This window comes from Vombatus ursinus, unplaced genomic scaffold (genome assembly GCF_900497805.2).
Source record: "Vombatus ursinus unplaced genomic scaffold, bare-nosed wombat genome assembly UNPS02014779.1, whole genome shotgun sequence".
Lineage (NCBI taxonomy): Eukaryota > Metazoa > Chordata > Mammalia > Diprotodontia > Vombatidae > Vombatus > Vombatus ursinus.
Genome location: NW_020954557.1, coordinates 3,503,196 through 3,520,241, shown reverse-complemented (window position 1 = coordinate 3,520,241; position 17,046 = coordinate 3,503,196).

Genomic DNA, 17,046 nt, shown 5'->3' with positions numbered 1-17,046 from the left:
AGATAAATAATGTCTACTTTGATTTAGGGTGTGTATGCGCAGAATGGAATTCAGGCCTTGATTTTTCTCTCCAGCTTAAAGCTGGCCTGATTAAATGAACTAACTTTAAATCTTCAAATAAAGACAAATATAAGAGTCTGAGCAGCTTTGGATGCTAAAAGAACAATGCATGTATTGTGAAACAAAGAAATCACAGTAAGGACTCATATTTTTCAAAATGAATTTCATTTATATTAATACACTCCAGGAAAGAAGAAGACAGCTCTTCAAAGGTAACCAGGTTTAATTTTTTTTTTATCAGAGGAATAGAGAAAGAAATTTGTTGAAGATGAAGTATATTAAAAAATGACCACATGTCATAGATACTTACCAAGGACTTACATGAAAGAGGTGGGGAAAATGTCAAAAATACATAATATTCAGTGAGAAAATGAGCAGGTCTAACAGCCTTTGTGCAGCATGATGATGTCATTAGGTCTGTCTCAAGATTTGATATTGTTAGAATTTATGAGAAGAACCATAATGAAGGAAATAGGATGGCAGCACTCTAAAGCTGAAGTTGCTATTTTTCCACACTTAGAAACATCAGATGTACATCACACAGGATTATATTTAAAATTTTAATTTCTGAGTTTCCTACAAAACCAAAACAACAACAACAAAATCCTAGAATTCCTTTTATGGTTACCATAGTTCTGAATGTGCAATTCTGCTGGAATTCTTGTACTTAAAAATTTGTTTGAAAATGAAAAGTCAGTTCATTTTAATAGGTCAGATTTCTCTAGGGAGAGAAGTCAGACCCTAAATTCTACTTTGCGTATGTGTACCTTAAATAAAATTAAAAAGGAAATAATTTCTTTTCTAGACAATAGTACAGGATGGGAAGCTAACTGGACATGAAGATCCAGTGCCTCATGTTAAAACACTATTTACAGTTTTTATTATGCCAAAGCTTAAGTCATGTTTTTGGCCTTGTTCCCTTAATTTTCACAAACCAAGTATTTCCTAAAAACATTCAACCTGCAAAAATCCTATACACAAAAGTAAACTACCTCTTTACCCCAAGACCCCTTTATTCCCTTCAATTTCTTTCAACCAAGCTATCTTAGATTCACATCACCATCCTGAGACTAACACAGGAAATTGATCCACTATCTGTTCCTACCACCTTTTACTTTCATGTTAGAGCGATGGTGTACATATTGTATGTAGGACTAACCATAAAAACTTACTCTTGCCTACTTATGAGTTTATCACACAACAATTTCCCTACCTTTTTTTTTAAGTCTTGGATTCACTGTATCTGAATTCCTCAATTATTTTTGCTCCCATTGCTCTGAGAATTTTAACTTTTCCATTTTGGTCATTTAAGCCATCTTTCCTACTCTTCCCAATTTACTCTTGATTCTGATCATTTAAGCTTTTCTTAAGCTCTTGGTCTTTCCTTTTATGACAAAATGAATATGTTTTCAGAGGAACAACAGTTCTAAAGGTGAGGGTAACTAAATGGAATGGTGGAAGAAGATGAAACCCAGCAAAGCTCTATTATAATCTTTTTGACATTTTTGAAGCTTGATCACTTCCACCTTCAAAAATGGTCTGTGGAATTAAACCATCATGGTCTTTTCCAACCTCTAGGACAATTCCTTCTCTGTCCAGCTCCTCTTTCTCTCCCTTTCCCCTACATGTAAGTATTCTCTCAAGGTTCTGCCATTAAAATGTCTGGGCAAAATTGGCTACTTGATCTAGACTCACAATTTCAAAGAAACTGAGTTAGGAAGAAGCTCAGAGGTATCTAGGGCAGAATCTTCTCTATAGCATTCTTGACATAGGATCATTTTCCCTTTGTCCATAGTTCCCTAGTGATGTTGAAAGCACAACCTCTTGAGGCAACTTAGTGTTCTTTTGAATTGTAATAATTGTAAGGCAGCTTCTGTTTATATCAGGCCAACATCTGTAACTTCTATTCATTTTGCCTAATTCTACTGTCTAACATCTTATATACATAATAACCCTTTAAATACTTCAGAGACTGATCAGATCTTTTCTAAGCCCTCTGTTATTAAACTAAACAGATCCAGTTCCTTCAACTGATATTTGCTGGGCATGATCTCGAGACCCTTTACCATCCTGGTTGACCTCCTTAGAATACTTATCAGCTTGTCAGAATCCCTCCCAAAATGTGGTACTCATGACTGGACACAATGCTCCCAAGGTGGTGCTCCCAGGGGCAAAATGAAGCTCTCTCCTCTACCCTTCTACCTCATTAGTGTGGCCAGAGATTTGATTACTTTTTTTTTAACTGCTGTGTCACACTGTTGACACAATTTTGGATTGTAAGCCATAAAATTCTGTATTTTCAAACAAACTGTTAGTCTAGTGAAACCTCCTCTGTCTTGTATTTCTGAAACTGATTATTTGAACCCAAGTATAAAACTTTTAAAACCATTCCTATTCAATTTCATTAATTATATCCAGTCAAGTTCTTTTTGGAATCTGACTGTCATCCAATGTTCCAGATATCATACAATCTGGGATAAGTCACTTAATAACCTCTTTCAACCTCAGTTTCCTCATCTATAAAGTGGGAAAATTAATAGTATTTACTTCACAAGGTTGTTGTAAGGCTCAAATGAAATAATAATTAAAGTGATTTGCAAATCTTAAAGTGCTATGTAAATGCTACTATTCTTATCCTTATTATTATTATTAAGCCCTCCCAGCTTTTTATCTTCAAATCAATAATCATGACATCTATTTCTTTAAGTCACTGATAAAAAGGTTAAGTAGCATAGGACCAAGAATTTTAGAGTTCTATACTAAAGACCTCCTTCCAAGTTGACACTGAACAATTAATGACTGTTCTTTGGGTCTGGTCATTCAACCAGTTTCAAATGTACCTAACTCTATTATCTTCTAGTCTATATGTATTTGCTTTTTTTTTTTAACTCAAAAATGGCACAAGAGACTGCCAAATGTTTTGCTAAAATCTGTGTAAACTCTATCTATAACCTTCCCATGATCTATAAATCTAGCAATCTTGTTGAAGATTACAATGGTTGGTCTACTTTAACTTGTTCTTGATGAAGCCATATAAAATCAATCACTACTTATTTTTTCCACATTTTCACTAACCATCCCTTTAGGAAAATACTTCAGAATTTTGCTAGGCTAAGCTTGATGGGCCATAATTTGCAGACTTCATTTTCTTGCCTTTTAAAAAAAAATTGGGACATTTGTCTATTTCTGTTTTGAAGTGCCTCTTATGAACTCTTGAATCCACTGATAGTGGTTCACAAGTCACATTGGCTGATGCTTTGAGTTTCTTTGTGCTGACCTTATCTAGGGCAGCTTGGTGCTCTCTTACTACCTCCTGATTTGATTTGGAACTTAATTCCCCATTGACCATTTTTGTTCTTTCCTTTATTATTCAAAGATAATTTCCCTTGGCAGAGAAAACAAGCAAAAAAAAAGTTGAGCAGCTCTTTTTTCCTTTGTCCATTATTATTGTTGCAACCATCCCAATCAGCAGGTCTTTCCATGTCTACATCTATATCATCTCTATCTGTATATATCATTTCTATCTCTATCTACATCTACATTTCATCTCTATATCATCTCATATTCATGTAGCTTTAAAAACTTATGTTGTTCTTAATTTTCTTTACTAGCCCCATATTATTCTGACCACTAAGCCTTCTATTTTTATATTACTGTGCTATGCTTTTATATTCATCCTTTGTTACCTGCCCCTGCTTACATAATTTGTAGAAAAGGACCGTGTCAATTGACACAAAATTGTAAAAATAGTTTTATTATAATCTACTATAATTTCTCCTATCTGTGCAAAACACTGTCAGTATAGAGAATTATAAGCAGATATTGTAATTTTACTTTGGTACAACAATTTTCATTTTATTGTCTCTATTTTCTTTGTTTCATGGATTAAAAAATGACTGGTATCGACTAACACAGCTTGATTCTTTGAGGTATTCTTAAATTCTGGTCCTTCTAGTGTTAAAAATCTAAGTTGATTGATGAGATCCCTTTGAATCCACATCATTTGTCCCCCATTTATTACCCCTCACCCTCAGTTGCTTCTCTTTGCATTTTCAGAATTTCATTTTTGAAAGCCTTTCCTGCTGGGCTTCCAGTGTGGAATTTTAGTTCATAAGGTGGGTCCTACCTTTGCTTTCTCTGAAAATAGGTTAGACCTAATGATAAACACCTGAAGACTGGTGTTTACTAATAGTATTTCATTGAGTGGGATTTTGCATTTTATTTGCATCCTTTTAAGTAAAAGGAAGAAAACAAAGATTGTGATAGATTTGCTGTCTATTTTAACTTGGGGTCCCTCAGTAGAAGAAATCTTAAAACAGATGGGCTTTGTTTGTAAAGAACTGAAAATCATACATCATAACCTTAAATGGAGAAGACAGTCTTAAGAGTTTATATTTTGTTTCCTGTAAATGTAATTCAACTTTCTCTTAGTAGTTTCAATTTTTTTCTAAACTTGAAATATAGTGCTTCAGCCACTTTGGAGTCATACAAGTACCAGAAAGGTCAAAGCATTTTTATTTTTAGTGAGGGAAAAAATGTAGTTTGTTCCATTTTGCATTATTCAGAATAGGTTGCATGGATTTTATCAACTTTCAAAGAATTTATCTGTAGACTCAGACCCAATACAGAAAAGTTCCTCCCAAATGAGATTGAAGAGTTACCATAAGGTCATATCGATGCTGTATTTCACTCTTAAGAGTTCACAAAGACTTGAGCCAGAAAGAACCTCTCATCTAGCATTTTATTTTCTCTCCAATTCAACAAACAAACTGTATATTCACTACCTACTATTTGCAAAGGATTATACTAGGCATTGGGTAAAAAAGATATGATATAGTTCAGTCCTCAAGAAGCTTATGATCTGAGGATCAAATGAGATAATATACAGGGAATCCCAAAAGACTTAATCATCAATAGCTTGAAACTTCACTAAGACTTTGGAGATGGTGTGTATGAAAAGCCCTTTGCAAACTTTAAAGTACTCTGTATGCCACTTGTCATAGTCATCATCATCATCATCATCATCATCATCATCATCATAGTCATCATCATCTGATATGTACCCAAATAAGGATAAAATAAAATAGAATTTAAATGGGAAAAAGATCAAAACATAATAATCTCAGAACTGTTTGAGGAAGGAGAAATCATTTTTAATGGGTTTAGGAAGGAGGAGCTGGAAGTAGGTTTTTGTATTAAAATAGGAATAACTGATTATATTTAGTGGGAAAACTCCTAAAAATGTTAAAGTTCAATTCCCTTTACAAGGGCAGAAAGACACAGATAGTCCCTGAAAAACAATGGGCTTGAATGTTTTGAAGAAAGAAGCAAAACTCATTATTAACTTCTATTCCCTCTGCACCATCCCCAGTTGAATTTATGTAGATGTAACAATAGATTACTGCAGCTGTGCCCAAAGGTCTTCAGTCTCTGATGAACAGACTGATGTGCCTCTGGCCTTGGATATGTTCTATACCTGTTTTCTGTGGGTCTCTGTACCTACTGATTTGAATCATCGATTCATTGAATCTTAGGGCTACAAGGGACCTCGAGATCATCTAGGGCAACTTGCTCATTTTAGAGATAAAATGAAGGAGGTCCAGAGAGAGGAAGTTACTTGCCCAGAGGCATTTGGTTTCAATTAATTATATCAATAGTCATGGTTGACTCAGCCAATTTATTAGACAACAGCTGCAAAGGAGAGCAGGCACAAGGGCTATGAATTGAGTCATACCCCTTTCTTATCTCCTTTTCCATATTCTTAGGCAATCACTCTGCTTTTGGTCTTTTCTCATTAAAAATGTTTAAAGCGTAGATATCTCCCTTTCTTTCCTTTTTGGTTTGTGTGAGCACTCATTTCTTATCTTTCTGTAGTATCCATTCTCTGCTTCTTCTGTGTGTAGCTTAATTTTTTTTTTGATTGGCTAGCCTTGTGACATCAAAGTTTGTTCAGCAAATCATCTCTTCCCTTCAGTTTATTTTCTTACTAGAATCTTATCAATTGTAGAAAAGGTACCAGATGGAGGAAGAGGTATAAACATAAAAAGATTTAAGCCTATCAACAGGTTTCTAGTTAGGGAAGATATTCTTCAGTATCAATTGAGAAATGGGAAATTATTCTTTCAACATGTTCATTCATTCATTTCAAGACTTCCCCTCCCCCCTGCACACAAACTCTAAAAAATATAAACATATATACATTATCTGAAGGCCAATTATATTTATGTGTTTTATATTGTGTTTGTTCTTTCTATGCAAAGGGAACAACTCCAATCAGGATGTAGCAGAAATCCTGCTTAAAATTTTTTTGTGCTATTCACAAGGATTGAATAAAGAAGTAGACAATGGTTTCCATCCCACAGGGAGGTTGCTGGCCTCAGCAGTATGACCAAGGCAGGGCTCTGAAGACATTGTAATAATTCTTTATGTAATAAAGAAGGCAAGTACAGTGGGGTGGGGATGGAGGGGAGGGGTGGGGGGGAGGTGAAGGGGAAGAGGAAGTAAAATGGAACTATGGAGCTTTTGGCCAGCCTCCCTGATACCTTTAAAAATCTACTACTAGTTTAATATGTATGTATAGATATATATTATATACCTACATAATATGTATGTATATGTATATAAGTATAATATGTATATATGCAACATATATAATATGTATGTATAGATATATATTATACATATATGCATTTTTATGTATGTATGCTTTATATATATATGTATGTATGTATGTATGTATGTATGCAGGGATTAATTGCTGCATGCTATTCTTTTTATTGCAGAAGTTTGTTTTAATGAAGCAATGAAAAAGCTGTCTTACTGTGGCTGTTTTAGAGTATACTTACGTTTACTCACATGCTCTTCTTGGTGTTACAGCAATGTCCCCAACATCTGAATGGTTAAACTCCCATTTGACAGTGACCACAATGATACAATCCAACTGAATAAATGCATTATTTCCTCACCTCCCCTTCAATCCCACCCAGACGTGACCCTTAAACTACTCTGCTAACAAGAACTTTAAAGATAAAGAAGGACACCCCTACACTAGAAGTCAAAGCTGTCAACCTATCCTGTTTAGGAGGTCTTTAATAAAACCTTTATGTCAAGATTTGTGAAACATCTGACACGATCACTGGCCTGAAGTTGCAAACAAAGTATTAATCAGAGCAGTCCCACTGTGGCTTAATAATCTCAATGACAGACACTTCTTGGTAATCAAGGCCCCTCTGATGATAGTCTAATCAAATGGTACAGGTTTCATCTAACCACTGCTTGGGTGGAGTTTAACAGGCAGCAGGACTCAACCAAAATCAAGCAGTATATTCTCCAGTGCCTTGACAAAGCGAGGGAGAGCTTAGGGCAAGAGGGTTGCTGCTTTGAGGCCTGATGCCAAGTCCAGAGCAAACCTAAGGAGTACAAGGATAACTTTTGTTGAGCTCTAGATTCAGAAACCTGCTTGGTCCCACATGCATGTTAAAAGGACTCAATGGGAGAGATCAGCCTCCTGGAGTCTGCAGTCTGCATTCCCCCTTGGTGTGCAAAGGTGTGAGTATTAATTTGGTTAATTTCTAATGATCACCCATAATAACTTACAAAAGAGCTGGAATAATGAAACAATGTAAAAAAGAAATGCGGTTCCAAAAATAAGCCTTTCTAGGACAGAAAACGTCTTAAAAATCTGCAGTATTTGGAGGTTTAATTAGTATATGGGGTCATTATGACATCTAGCTCATTTCATTACCCTACTAATGTATTATTAGTTGGCAGTTAAATACTGTCTACTGGGAACTGAGAGTTTTTCCTCTTGTCTTTCTGGTCATACTTACTGCCTAGCCCGACAGCTTACCTGTAGTGAGGAAGAAATGGAACACCAATTAGAAAGCTTTCAGCCCAGCACCCATGGAAAAGCCAAAAGCTGATAAAGGTCAGCGTGAAATTTGAATGACAAGGCTAAAGTCTTTTACTCATAATTTTGTGTTTGCAATAGAATTCAGAGCAATTCACAGCCTTAAAGGCCTTAAGTGAGAACAGCAATTAATTGTAATGAATAATCTGACAAATCTGGTTGACATATGGCTGCTAATGCCCTCCTTTCTAGTGGGAGCAGTGGAGGGATTAGATTAACTCAAATGAAATCTGGGACCGCCATGCCATCTGCATGTTCAGTAGGAAACGGTACACGTTAAATGGTGAGTGGGTAGATATCTGTCTTGTACTCATCTCTCTCTGAGCCCTTGGCAGATATGGGAATAGCAGTTTTATTACTGCACCAGCTGCCTGTCAATAGAGTAATACTGGGAAGGCATAGAGTACAACCTAGAAAGCTAATATACCAAGAAGCTGTTAAAAATTAACTAGATACAATTAACATATATTTCTAAATTCTTCTGTTTATACAATGCATATTGATATTTTGATTTGGGGTTCATCCTGTTGAATATTCACTAATTAAACAATATCATTTCCATCTGCAATGTTTATAAGTTGTACCCAGAGACTTAAGGGATGGGCAGGGACCACCTTTTGCAACATCAGGGCAACTGAAAAGAGCCAATTCTAAATTATCCATGATAATGAGGTTCAGGTAGAGAAAGACTAACCAAAGTGTACAGATAATCCTCAGCCCTCATTCAGCTGCAAGTTGCTGCTTTGCTCCCCACAAGGCTTTTGTCACAGCTGCTGACATGTAGTGAAATGGATTGATTTATGATTTTTAGTATGGTGCATTAGAAAGTGAGCTGGAAAATACAGTGCCTGGCTCATAGCAGACTCTTAATAAATATTCATTGATTCATTGAGTCATTCATTTAGACGAGTTCAAATCCCCTGAACTGCTTGACCTTGGGCAAGTAATTTCACTTCCAAACAAGATGGCCTAGGTGAAGCATCAAGGCACAATAAGTGAGAGACAGGAAGTGATGTGTGAGGAGTCAAATCACTGCTACCACCTCCCCTCAGACCCTTATGGAGACAATCCGTAACACCTGGGATTAGCAGTGCTGACCACTGGCTCCCCTTCCTTCTCAGACCCACAGTCATCATCCAGGGAATGATGGAGATATGACCAGGAAATCACTTCTGTCGTGCTGCTGCCCTCTGCATTCTTGACAGCCATGGCTACTGAAAATCCAGAAAAGAAAGTTCTTCTCGAAAATATCCTTGACACCGTCAACTGGTTCAGCATCAGAAAGATAAGGCTTTATCAGTGGAAATAACATTAAGGAAAATGCACCACCATCCACTTTGCTGCTGCACCCTAAAGGCCATGAAGCCCTCCCATCTGACTTTTAGCTGAAAACTTATATATCTCTTGTCTTCTCCATTAAAAGATGAATTTCTTGAAACCAGAGACTGTCTTGCCAAGGCTTAGCACATTGCTTTACCCGTAGTAGGCAATAATTTTTTTTCACTTATTCGTTTATTCATTCACTTCTCTTTGTCTCAGCTTCCTCATCTATAAAATGAGGGGCTGGACTAGATGACCCTTAAGTTCAGATCTATGAGTCTCTCAGCCTCTGCCCCTCTACTGTTGAAGGTGCCGAGAAAACAATGACGTGATCAAAAGAAAGGTAGGAGGAGAGAAGGGAGGAACAGCCTAGACCAGGCCTGCACAACATGTGGCCCAGGGGCTGCTTCAACTCGCCAAAGGATTTCTGGTGGCCCCTGAAAAATATAGGGTTGTCACTGTGCACTCTGTTGTTTGTCACATGACCTGTAGCAACCAACCATCTCTGCCTCTAGTCTAACCTATCTGCAGCCTGAAGAAATTTAGCCTATTTTAATTTTGGCCCATACCTACCCAGTTGTGCAGGTCTGGCCTAGACCATTTCCAAACTTTGTAATACATCATGGAATGATCAAGTCTCCACTGTATCTATTGGGAGAGAAACTCCAAGATCAACTTCTGCTCCTCTCTTCTTCCCTTTAGTGTTTTCCATTTCAAAATACATTTCCTTCTAGTTCTTGCTGCCTCACCGGATAGGGTTTGCCTTTTCTTTTAACTGATTACTTCACATTATACTTCAAGACTAAATTTTCATTTGAACAAATAGAAATTCCTTTTGGATTGTCAGTTTAACCCTTCCTTAACAGGCTCACTTCCACTTGGGCAAAGAAACTGCTTCTACAGCTTTTTAGTCACTGGAGAATAGAGAAAGGGGACGTTAGTTCATATGGACTTTTCACTTGATAAAGTTAAATCCAACCAAACCTAGAGTGCTCAAAGGAAAACAAATGGTAAATTCTCTTTTTTGGCCTTTCCACCCCACCTTCACTATTTCTGAGGTGTTTCTTCAATGTTTATTGACTGACTGTGAGCTACTTCTCTTTTTCCTAAAGCTCTGAGTCATTTGTCTTTTCATTCTTATTTTTACAGACAAGTTAAAATGAGGCACAAACAGATGAGGTACTTCACTCTTTAACTATTAAGTCAATGGCTCAGCAGTAATCTAGGCTCCAATGGAACATGAGCTCTTCAGGGCCAAGGACATTTTCTATTTTTTTTTTAATCTCCAGCATCTAGCATAGTGCCTTGTATATAAGAGATGTTTGTTAAATTGAAGCAGAATTACACAGTGGATAAAGTACTTCCTAACTTGGAATTAGAAAGACCAAGGTTCAACTATTACTCAAATATTTATTAGCATAATGGAAAGATGGGAATTTTGACAAGTAAAAATTTCTTTTTAATTTTTTTAAAAAATTGAAATGCTAGTTATCTGGATTCCTTAAAAAGATCCTAGAGTGTTTCATTCACATACAACATTGGCATATAGCTATATATGTATATAGGTATACACACATATGTATGTGTATATGTATGTGCGTATATATACATACATATGTGTATATACATACATACATACATACATACATATATATGGGAGAGAGAGAGAGAAAGAGGGGGAGAGAGAGAGAGAGAGAGAGAGAGAGAGAGAGAGCGAGAGAGAGAGAGCTAGAGAGCTTTTCAGAATGACCCTTAGTTATTGAGCATTATTGATAGAAAATATGCTTAGTTTGCTCCTTCTGGTGCTTACCTGGGGATGGACTAAAGATGTTTCCCAGTGTAGCAAGTATGAAATGACTTCCTTTCTTTCCTGGGTGTCTACAGAAATGATAGAATGTCCTGAAAAAGTGTCGTTATTATAGGTTTGCTTTTTAATAAATGTTCAGCTTCACAACAATTGAACATGAACATTTCCATGAAACCATGAATCTCTAGTATGCATAGATGGTTTCTTTCTAAATATTAGAATATTCAACAATCAACTCTACAATGTTTGTGTCTCCTTATAAAGTTCCTTCTGTTCTTTTCTGTGTATTTTAAAATGTTTCATCAGTAGCATTTTCTTTCTTTTCTTCTGCCTTGCTATCATTCCTCCCTCTTTCCCATCCCCGCCTCTCTCTGCCTAGTTCTCCCCTGTAAGAAATAGTTATAGTCAAGCAAAACAGATTCACACTTTGGTTGTCTGAAAATGTTCTGCACCTCAGGTTCATCACTCCTTTGCCAACAGATGGGAAATATGCTTCATCATCTGTCTTCTGGAGTCATGACTGCAATTAATCAATCAATAGTCAATAATTAATAAATATTTATTAAGTGCCTACTATGTGATGCACATTGTGCTAAGCCCTGGGGATATAAATAAAAATCCCCCCAAAAAAAAAGACAATCTCTTACCTCTAGTCAATCTAATGTGGGAAGACAAAACACAAAGGGAAGTTGAAGAGTAGGGGTGGGGTAGGAGAAGAAGGTACCAGAAGCAGGGGCAGGCTGGAAAAGTCAGTCAGAGAAGTCCCAAGGTAGTGCAGCTTGGTGAGAAATAAAATGTCTGGGCTGAGCTCTCTCCTTAAATAGAGGTTTAGAGTTTATGGCCCCACCCTCCAGTCAGAGAGGCAGAGGGTACTAATGAGGTAGAGTCCGAAAGCTGAGGAGATCTTGCAGGATGATCAAGACAACAAGTATTTATTAAATCAGAATTCTTAGTCTTTCAGAGTTCTTTTCCTTTAAAATATTGCAGTCATTATATAAACAATTCTCCTAGTTCTTCTTACTTTGGGTTGTATACATTTATAAAAGTCTTTTCAGGTTTTTTTTAATCTCTCCCTTTCATTACTTCTTTTTAAATTTATTTTATTCTGAACTTAAGAAAGAAAACAAGTATTTCCATAATATAGTACAGTAGGAAAAAAATGATTATAGTACATGAAACTGCAAATCTATTATGTACAACTTGCTTTTCCTATTAAATATATAATAAAGTTATCCTGTAACTTTTTTCCTTTTTTTCTTCCCTCTCCCCTCTCCCATATACATATATATATGTAAAACCATTCTATACATACTTCTGTTTATCATTTTCTGAATGCAGCATAACACAATAATTTTCTCTTATATTCAATAACAATTTACAGATTCACTCTTTTTAAAAACAAGTACAACAAACTAATTTAAATCATATATTACAACAATTATTAACAAGTAACAACAACAATTCTGATGATGTAAACAATTCTAACAAAGAAGAAAAATCAAGAAATATTATAGACAGAAGTGCTGCATATCAAAATGACCACATTTGTATGACATTCAAAGAAGAAACTATTTTCCAATGAATATGTGGTTCCACCAAAGAATGGAACAGACAGATCTTGAAGATGGAAAAGGAATATTAATAATCACTTGAAATTATTGATATTGTTAGCAAGGAAGGAAATGAAAAGTAAAATAAATATTCATTTTATACTCATGATGAAAAATTAAAATTTATAAAAAATCAATGCTGGCAGGGAAGGGTTGTGAGAAAACAAAAAGAGTGCATATAGTAGCCACTTAATATATGCTTGTTCAGGTTCACTCTTCGAAGAGGAAAGAGTATGATTATCACCTTCAAGCAGCCAGATTTAAAAAAAATCTTTGAAGTTATTTAGAAAGGAGGCAGGATGTAGTGGGTAGAGTTGAGCTCAGGGTCAGGATAAATTGAGTTCAAATCCTATTTCTCGCATGCAGCAGCTGTTCAACCTCAGACAAATCTCAACCTTTCTGTGTTTCAGGTAACTCTTTAGCACCATAATTTATAGAATAGTTGCCAAACTGCATTGAAGAGAGAATTTTCTTCCTTGGGAATTCTGTCCACTCATGAAATCATAGGTCTACTCTCTCTCTCTCTCTCTCTCTCTCTCTCTCTCTCTCTCTCTCTCTCTCTCTCTCTCTCCCTCTCTCTCATTGGCATCAAAGCCATAGGTTGCCTACTTGGTTTAAGCATTCGCTTATTCAGGGGTAGGAGGTCAAACTAAATGATCTCTTGATAGACATCTAGAATTTTAAATTGAGCCTAAAGATCTTATTCTGATATTTAGCAAATTTCCTTTTTGTTATGAATCACAATTCAATTCAACAAGTACCTGCTACATGCAAAGAACTGTCCTAGGAAAAGGGTCTACAAACACAAAACCAACACAGTTTCTTCTTTTCAGGAGCTTTCGTTCCACTGCAGCAGCCAGTTCTCTCCAAGATTAACTAGTCTCCATCCTCTGTGTAAAATCCCGAATAATGGAGTAATCCATGATATAAACCACCCTGTTATTTATTAATGTACCATTATTTACAGTTTTAAAGTTAAAATTTAACAACTATTTGAATCACTTTAAGTCGTATTTATTTTCCCAGCTAGCATGTTATCTCTCTCAAATCCATCAAGCTCATATTTCTCCACATCTGACTTTAGTTATGAGCACTCAGTATTCTGGATACATACAAAAATTGCTATGAAATTAGTACAGTAGCTTTATACTGGCTATTTTTGTTTTGGTATTATCTTTGATTTTTAAAAACTGAATGGCTGGGCTCCTGTTTTTGCACACGATGAGACTGAAAATCTTTTGTGGAGTGTGTCCTTTCTTAGCTTATATTTGTACAGTTTGTTCTTACTCTCTTGTAGTATTATGAACTTAAAGTTACTTCAACCTTAGAAAACCTCTATGACTTCATTAGTATGAGTGGTCTTTCACTGATGGAGATCTCAATTCCTTATGCCTTAGTCAATGGCCTTCAGTAATTCCAGGATTCAAAACTAATTATCACCTGGTGGCCAGCTTCCTGGACTGAGCCTCTCCCAACTTACCTAGACTAGTCCTCAGGCTATAGAGTAATCTTAGGTCTATATTCAATACTTTTTCAAGCTGTTGGGCCTTCCAAAGATTGTATTCCACTAATAACCTTTGAGACTTCACCATCACCTAACTTTAATGAAGAAACTTTCCCATAATGAAGTCTATTCTGACTTTCAAATTATTCCAGTTACCAAGATTTTTTTGATTCCTGGTCATATTTTCTAAGATACTGATTTTCACTTCCAATTTGATGTCATTTATAAGCTTCATGAATAGCAGTTTTTCTATTCCAACATCCAGTTTATTTTTTACATTTTAAAAATTTTTGGATTAGCATACATTTATTTTATTAAATTTGTATTTTTGAATGCTGTTTTTTTATTAATTTATTTTGATTTATCAACAATCACTTCCATCACCTTTTGAGTTTTAAATTTTTCTTCCTCTCCCCACCTCCCCTCCCAAGACGGCACACAATCTGATATAGGCTATATTCTATATATATATATAATTCCTATTAAACATATTTTCACATTAGTCATCAACATCCAGTTTATTAATAACACTATGAAGTGACTCTGGTCCTAGGGTTTGATAATGAGTAATTGTAAGACCACTCTTGGTGCTAAGGAGCTATGATTTCAGAGAAGGTCACAGCATCATAGACTTAAGGAAGGGATCTTAGAGGTCATCTAGTCTAATCTCCTTTTCTTACAGGTGAGGAAACTGATATAGGGGAAGTGACTTGTCCAAGGTTATATAGGTAATGACAGAAATCATATAGGTAGTAAGAGCAAGAGCTAAGATTTGAGCCCAGGTCTTCTGATTCCAAAGTCAATGTTCTCTCCACAGCACCATTTTCCTTAAGTGGAATACCATTTGTTGTATTTCCCACAGTGAGAGAGATTCCCATACACCCATCCTCTGCATCTAACCTGATCTAGGTCACTAATGTACTGTCTTAGGCATTATGAAATCTATATCAAATCTTATCTTTCCAGGTTCTTGATGCTTGGTATAGAATTCAAAGTTTTGCTACTGTCTTATTGTCTCTCTCTTTTCAGTCCTAAGAGTTTGTTAATCTGTTAGTAATTGTTTACAATCAAACAATTCTGGATGTTACCCAGGAATCTGTGCTCTCTGGAGAATTTTTACAAATAGATTTTATTGTTTATATGTTGCTAAGCATGTATGCTAAATTTAGAGGGTATCCCTGTTTCTTTTCACATTATGATAAGGCGATTCTCTAATAAATTTCAAGACCTTCTCTAGGCCTTACTGAATTCTCAGAAATGGAAGTAGTGTCTTTATGAACTTTAGCAAGATTTTTCATGAGGTTGAATGAAAGGCATCAGGGCCTCTAGATTTGAATACATTCAAGCTTATTTAAATATGACTTCACCCAGCTCCATTTTGTTTCCTGGCCCTCCACCTCTGTGTATTTCCTGCCCCTCTTCGCTGTGCACTTTATTTGTAAAGATAGAGGTGGAAGAAGCATTAAAGGCTTCTGCCTTATTGATGCCATATATTATCAACCTGTCTTTCCCATTTAATAAAGGAGCCATGCTTTTCCTTCATTCATCCTTCCCATTCACCTCTTGAAACCTCCAACTTCAAGTGACCCTGCTATAAAGTCCTCACGAGCAGCAAATGGTAGTTTGAAAGGCAAATGGTACCTACAATATTCTAATACATTTCAACTCTGCTGTTCCATGAGTAGTGACATTATAATAGAGACTTTAAAAACAAAGGTAATGCAAACTGTGAATGCTAGAAGAATTTTTAATTTCACAGAACTCAGCAGGTGTCAGGAAGCATTTTCCCCTGTACATTTAGGGCTATCAATAGTCATTGTAACACTCAAGAATTTAATCTGCTATGGTAACTCTTTAGCTTGCTTGATTCCATCTTGAGATATTCAAAATAGTGCAAATCTTGTATTTAAAATACAACTTGTTTTTGATAACTCTGTTTTCTTATGCATATCTATTTGTTTTTGTCTATTTAGTCTATTTGTTGTTTTTAAGAATATAATATACTTCCCAGCTTAAAAAGGTTTTTAAAAAATTCTAGGAGCATCTTATAAAGGGCATTTTTTTCCCCTGGCTGACTATAATAAATTTATAAGACCAAGGAATTTACACCCTTTTATTTTAATAACTGTCTCTGGGTTAAAAATTATGCTTAGTTTAAAAATGCAAACAATACTACTACTTCTAAATTTATTTTGTTAATGAAGTCACTACATAAATTTAGCACTTTTTTTCTTTTATTAATTGCTCACACTGAAAAGGGCTAAATTCAGAATAACTCTCTGTTTCAAAGACGTAATTGCCAAGGACCTAGCCTTAATATTAACCAGGATAATTATTATGCAAAGCATACCCACCCAGAATGTTTGCATAGCTATCACAAGCGCTTTCATAAATGATGCTTTAATTAGTCTTAATTAGAATTTGTTTAAGTCAGCAGGGAATGCAGGGCCCGTGAAATGATGTATGTAATAAGCATCAGGCTCACTTTTTACTTGGGGAATAGAGCTGACAAAATCACATCACGTTAAATTGATTCAGTCAGAATTAAAATTCTTATGGTATTAATTAAATGGGGGATCTCATTAGCAGGCTGCAGGGTGACGGAGAGACTCTTTGGCGACCAGATGTGAAGGAAGCAACACTGAAGGGAAGAGCACCATTAGACCAAAAGTCATTCTGTCTTACTCCTAGAAATAGTGACATTAGGCTTGGTACAAAGTTGTATATCCTCTAATATTAAGATATCAGAAATATAGAGAAATATAGAGCTTTCTTTCTCTTTCTCTGTGTCTCTATCTGTGTCTCTGTCTCTGCATCAGCTAGTTTGGCTTCTTTC